The sequence below is a fragment of the Bufo bufo genome, chromosome 6 (genome assembly GCF_905171765.1).
Source record: "Bufo bufo chromosome 6, aBufBuf1.1, whole genome shotgun sequence".
NCBI classification, from domain to species: domain Eukaryota; kingdom Metazoa; phylum Chordata; class Amphibia; order Anura; family Bufonidae; genus Bufo; species Bufo bufo.
Window position 1 is genome coordinate 438,509,171 of NC_053394.1, and position 7,122 is coordinate 438,516,292.

Sequence of the window (7,122 nt, forward strand, 5' to 3'; positions counted from 1 at the left end):
GCTCACTCCCGACCAGCCCACGCTGTGGTGCGCACACGTGCCGCAGGCAAGGACACGTGGGCCGGCGCGGTGATATGACGCGTCCTTGCGCGCGCCTCTCTGGACCGCATCGCTCGCTTCCAGCTGGAGGAATGCTTTGATCCCCTGCCTGTAGCACATCTGCATACCCCGCGCCGGAGATATGCAGATAACAGAGGGAGGGACTTTTGTTTCCCTCGCTCTGTTATGGTAACTATCCCCAGCATCTTTATTGATCCTATGCCTTTTGAAGTCACCAGAAGCTGGACATAATTGTCCAGCCATCTGGTGACATCTTTACTAGTGATGAGCGGCAGTAGTTATATTCGAATTCGCGATATTTCACGAATATTTTGTTGAATATTCGCGAATATTTGCAAATTCGAATATTCGTTATATCCAACGATTTTCTTACTCGAAAAATCGACAAGGTAATGATCACGTAAAATGTGAATTTTCGTTATGCAAATTTTTATCGCAAATTTTTCAATTGCCGAGCAAAAACATGATTCCTCCTTGCTTCTTGTTTGTGGGCCAATGAGTCATAGCACTATATCGAATATATTTGTTTTTTCGAATATTCGTAATATTCTAAAACAAGAATATATAGCTATACAGCCAATATTAGAAAAAAACGAATGTAGAGCAATTTAGCTAATATAGTGCTATAATATATTTTTTTTAATAGTCTTATAGTTTTTTTAATAGAACTTCAGATGAGAAAAAATTTACAACTATTAGACAAAGAAGATCATAGCACTATATTAGCTAAATTGCTCTACATTCATTTTTTTTCGAATATTGGCTATATTGCTATATATTCTTGTTTTAGAATATTACGAATATTCGAAAAAACAAATATATTTCAATATAGTGCTATATATTAGTTTTTTAGAATATTCATCATTTTTCCCTTTTAAAGTCATGATTCCTCCCTGCTTCTTACTTGTGGGCCAATGAGTCATTGGCCCACAAGCAAGAAGCAGGGAGGAATTATGTTTTTATTCGGCAATTGAAAAATTCGCAAAAAAAATTTGCATTACGAAAATTTGCAATAAAAAAATCTCGAATATTAGAAATTACGAATATATATCACTATATTCTAAATATTAGCGAATTTTCGAATTACCTATATTCGCGATAAAAATTTGAAATTCGAATATTCGTGATCAACACTAATCTTTACCTCCTGCTGGAATGCGGAAGGGGGGGGGGGGACACCCTGACAGGGGGACAAGCTTTTGGCCACATTTTTATAGGATATATGTGTATAGATGCTAGGGGCACATACAGTGCTGCCCAGAATTATTCATACCCCTGGCAAATTTTGACTTAAAGTTACTTTTATTCAACCAGCAAGTAATTTTTTGACGGGAAATGACCTAGGTGTCTCCCAAAAGATAATAAGACGCTGTACAAGAGGCATTATTGTGGGAAAAAACATTTCTCAGCTTTTATTTACATTTGAGAAAAAAGTGTCCAGTCCAAAATGATTCCTACCCTTCTCAATAATCCATAGAAAAGCCTTTATTGGCTATTACAGCAATCAGACGCTTCCTATAATTGCAGACCAGCTTTTTGCAGGTCTCCACAGGTATTTTTGCCCATTCATCTTTACCAATGAGCTCCAGATCTTTCAGGTTGGAGGGTCTTCTTGCCATCACCCTGATCTTTAGCTCCCTCCACAGATTCTCAATTGGATCCAAGTCTGGACTCTGGCTGGGCCGCTCCAAAACGTTAATGTTGTTGTCTGCTGACCGTTTCTTCACCTCTTTTGCTGTGTCTTTTGGGTCATTGTCCGGCTGAAATGTCCACTGGTGCCCAAGGCCACGTTTCTCTGCAGACGGCCTGCTGTTCTCGCTGAGAATCCTCATGTATTGCTCTTTTTCATGGTGCCGTTTACTGTGATTTGGTTCCCTGGTCCATTGGCTGAAAAACACCCCCAAAGCATTAGGTTCCCACCACCATGTCTGACAGTGGGGATGGTGTTCTTTGGGTTGAAGGCTTCTCCTTTTTTACGCCAAATTAAGGAAACATCATTGTGACCAAACAATTAAATTTTTGTTTCCTCTGACCATAACACAGAAGACCAGAAGTCTTCTTCTTTGTCCAGATGAGCTTTTGCAAAGGCCAAGTGAGCTTTTGTGTGCCTTATCTGGAGAAGTGGCGTCCTCCTTGTTCTGCAGTGTGCAGTGTCCGTTGGATTGTCTGCCTTGAGACATTGCCACCAGCAGAGCCCAGATTCACCAGGACGGCCTTGGTGGTGATCCTTGGATTCTTTTTCACCTCTCTATCCTCCTGGCCAGCACAGGTGTCACTTTTGGCTTCCGACCACGTCCTCTGAGATTTTCCACAGTGCGGAACATCTTGTATTTTTTGCTCAAATGTAAATAAAAGCTGAGAAATGTTTTATTTCCACAATAATGTCTCTTGTACATCGTCTTCTTATTATCTTTTGGGAGACACCTATGTCATTTTCCGTCAAAAAATTACTTGCTGGTTGAATAAAAGTAACTTTAAGTCAAAATTTGCCAGGGGTATGGATAATTATGGGCAGCACTGATATATATATATATATATATATATATCTCTATATATATCTTCTGGGGGACATAAATGGGCAGCAATGAGCCTATATATATATATTATAGCCCATACACATTTATGGTATAGACATGTATGCCGACCAGGGGCACGCATACATCTCTATGTATACACCTACCACCTGAACAGGCCCAAACACTGAGCCCACATTATGTAAAAGCTATTATACATATATAAATATATATAAGCTGGCATATATATACATATATATTAAAATTCAACCCTTTACTCAACAAACCCCATTGAAGTCAATAGGGACCAGAACTTTTGAGCACTAAAATGGCTCTAAAAATGTCATGGAGAAGGCTAGAGGGCTGCAAATGGCGGCAAAATGTGGTTAAGAGCATGGCAAGTGTTCTGCAAACAAATGTGGATAGGGAAATGACTTAAAATAACATAAAATACGTAAAAATAAAAAATAATAATCTTGATCTAGGAGGACAAGGTCCATATGGAGTAGGAGTTGAGGAGGCGGTGGAGGAGCAGGAGGTATCCTACACTGCTTTTTGGTTTTGTTTTTTATTTTATTTATTTATTTATTTTTGTTTAAATTCAGGTAGACCCCAAAACATTGGGAAATATAACCTGTGATAACCCCCTCCAGCCGTGCTAAACAAACGTTCAGACAATACACTGGCTGCAGGGCAGGCCAGCACCTCCAAGGGGTAAAGGGCAAGCTCAGGCCATGTGCCCAATTTGGAAACCCAGAAGTTGCAGGGGCTGACCCCTGTCATTCAGTACGTGTAGGCATGTGCACACATACTGCTCCACCATGTCGCACGTCCCCGTGATGTCCACAATCCATTTGGATATCTTCTCAACTTTCGATGTTATTTTCTGAGCCTACCATGGTGATCACGGTTCCATCCCGGAGAGGGAGCGTAAGAAAGAGAGACCACATCCAAGGGAGATCAATGGATGAAATGTGATTCGAGCTGAAATGTGGGACAAGTTATTAAAGCAGAAGGATCGAATAAAAGGGCCAATTAAAGATGAATTTTAGAAATTTAAGTCCCTGTCACCTATGCAGAGCAGGGTTTTTTCATCTGCAGAAATGGGTTAATGTCACCCACCAATGGAACAGACAATTTTTTAAAATTTCGGTCCTTGTCAACTATGCAGAGCAGGGGTTTTTCATCGCCAACAATGGGTTAATGTCACCCACCAATGGAACAGACGATTTTAAAAAATTTCGGTCCGTGTCAACTATGCAGAGCAGGGGTTTTTCACGGCAAAAATGTGTTCATGTCACCCACCAATTGAACAGACGATTTTCCAAAAATTAGGTCCATGTCACCTATGCAGAGCAGGGGTTTGTATACGGCAAAAATTGTAAAATGTCACCCAAGAATGTAGCAGAAAAATTAGTGAAATGTATTTCCCTGCCCACTAGGTAGAGCAGGGGTATATCACAGACAAAAATTGGTGAATGTCACCCGACAATGTAACACAAATTAGTGAAATTTATTAACCTGTCTACTAGGTAGAGCAGGGGTATATCACAGCCCAAAATTTGGGATATGTAACCCAACAACCCAAAATGGGTGTTTTTTTTTAATACAGAATATTATTGCAGTATTTCAAATCTGTATTTCATAATAACAGATGCAGCAAAGGCCGCAGATGTAGGGTATTGCCAAAAATTTTTGTTTTTTTAAACCCAGAATATTATTGCAGTATTTCAAGCTTGTATTTCACACTGACAGATGCAGCAAAGGCCACAAATTATGTATTCTGCCCAAAATGCATGTATTTTTTAATAACAGAATATAACAGCAGTATCTAACACTTGTATGTCACACTGACAAATGCAGTAAAGGCCCCAGATGTAGGGGATTGCAAAAAAAATGGGTGTTTATTTAATAACAGAATATTATTGCAGTATTTCAAGCTTGTATTTCAGACTGACAGATGCAGCAAAGGCCACAGATGTTGGGTATTGCCAAAAATATTATTATTTTTTAAATAACAGAATATAACAGCAGTATCTAACGCTTGTATTTCACACTGACAGATGCAGCAAAGGCCGCAAATTTAGTATTTTGCCCAAAATGGGTGTTTTCTTAATAACAGAATATTATAGCAGTATTTCAAGCTTGTATTTCACACTCACAGATGCAGCAAAGGCCCCAGATGTAGGGTATTGCCAAGAATTAGGGATTGACCGATTATCGGTTTTACCGATATTATCGGCCGATATTCAGGATTTTGAAAGTTATCGGTATGGGCATCTATTTTGCCGATATACCGATAACGAATCGCGCTGATGTCAGCGTGATCCGTGTTCCCTCAGCAGCACAGGGGAGAAGGAAGGAGTGTCTCCCTCCCCCTGTGGCGCTGCTGCCACCAATGAGAGGAGGGAGGACAAGAGGAGGGGAGGGGCTGTGACCACTGTGCCACCAATGAAGATACCTCTCTCATTAATTCATATACAGAAGGTGGGAGCTGGCTGCAGAATCACATGGCCGGCTCCCCACCTCTATGACAAGTAGCTGCGATCTGCGGTAGTTAACCCCTCAGGTGCCGCACCTGAGTGGATAACAGCGCGGATCGCAGCTACCGCTCATAGAGATCGGGAGCCGGCTATGTGATTCTGCAGCCAGCTCCCCAGTATTAATCATTGGTGGCGCAGAGTGCCCCCCCCTTAGTATTAAAAACATTGGTTGCGCAGTGCCCCCCCCCCCCCACCCAAGGCCCCCAGTATTAATCATTGGTGGCAGTGGCCACAGGATCCCCTCTCCCCTGCTCCTCCGATCGGAGCCCCAGCAGTGTAAGCCTGCCCAAAATGCCTGGGGCTCCGATCAGTTACCATGGCAGCCAGGACGCTACTGAAGCCCTGGCTGCCATAGTTAGCTCTCTGCTGCCCTTTGCACAGAGCACAGGGCAGCAGGGACAGTGTGAGATCCTATTTACCCTGATAGAGATCTATTAGGGTGAATAGGACAAGGGTTCTAGTCCCTAAGGGGGCTAAAAGTTAGTAAAAAATATATATATATTAAGTATAAATAAAAAAGAAAGATTTACAAAAAAAAATACACGTTAACAATAAATTTATTTTAAGCAGATTATTGGTGAATGAAAATTCACAGAATATTGGTATAAATTATCGGCTATCGGCCTGAAAGTTCACAGATTATCGGTATCGGCTCTAAAAAATCTATATCGGTCGATCCCTACCAAAAATGGGTGTTTTTTTAAACCCAGAATATTATTGCAGTATTTGAAGCTTGGATTTGACTGTCACAAATGCACAGATGCAGTGCTGGTGCACTGAGCTTTCATAAAATGGCCGCCGCCGCCCACCTAACTAACAGACGGATAAAAGTTATTTTTCTGGGTCACTGGGCTCAGGGCAGGGTAAAAAGATTGTGCGCTGCAGCCACACAACAAAATCTATGTAGATCGCAGAGTTAACAACAATTTTTGATAGATAGATTCCTTCCTATTCTCTCCCTCACAGCAGCAGCATCCTCTCCCTACACTAGTAACAGCAGAGTGACGCGCAGCGCTACGTGACTCCACCTTATATAGAGGCTGGGTCACATGCTGCACTGGCCAATCACAGCCATGCCATTAGTAGGCATGGCTGTGATGGCTTCTAAGGGCACAAGAGTTAAACACTTGTTGATTAGCTGCTCTGCAGCTTTTCAAAAAGGGCCATTAACTCGCCAAATGCCGAACCCAAACTTTTACAGAAAAGTTCGGGTCCGGGGTCCATAAATCCTAAAGTTCGGTACAAACCTGAACTTTACAGTTCGGGTTCGCTCAACCCTAATCGCAAGACATCAGGAGGAGCCTGGCACCAGATTTCTCTACAAGAATAATGCCATTTTAGAGACATACACATTGACGCGGAGCCGTTACCATAGAATGTTTGGCTATGTTATAGCTCCACGTCCTAAGCGCATTTATTGTCCTCTTAAACTGAACATAGATACAGGTTTTGAAGACAAGTGGTTTTAAGGTTTAATTATTTGCCAACTAGATCTTTGATTGGAAGGGGAATCACCATTATCCATGGAAATATAGATGCTGGTAAGTAGAAGTTAGACATGTTTCACATGATAGTCGCACCTTGCAAGAAACAGGCTCCATGTGAGATCGGGCTCCTGCGTTCCGGACTTCCCGTGCTCCTGCGTTCCGGACTTCCCGTGCTCCTGCGTTCCGGACTTCCCGTGCTCCTGCGTTCCGGACTTCCCGTGCTCCTGCGTTCCGGACTTCCCGTGCTCCTGCGTTCCGGACTTCCCGTGCTCCTTCGTTCCCGATCTCACATGGTGAGGCTATTTTGTAAAACTGCAGATCAGCTGGTCCTGTTTGGCTTAAATGCAGCAAGGAAGAACTGAATAGCTCAGGGAGCAGCGACCTTCGGCACTCCAGCTGCTGTAAAACTACAACTCCCAACATGCTCGGCTGCTCTTGTAACTCCCACAGATATGAATGAAGCATTCTGGGAGTTGTAGCTTCTAAACCGCTGGAGTTCCAGAGGTTGCTGATCCCTGG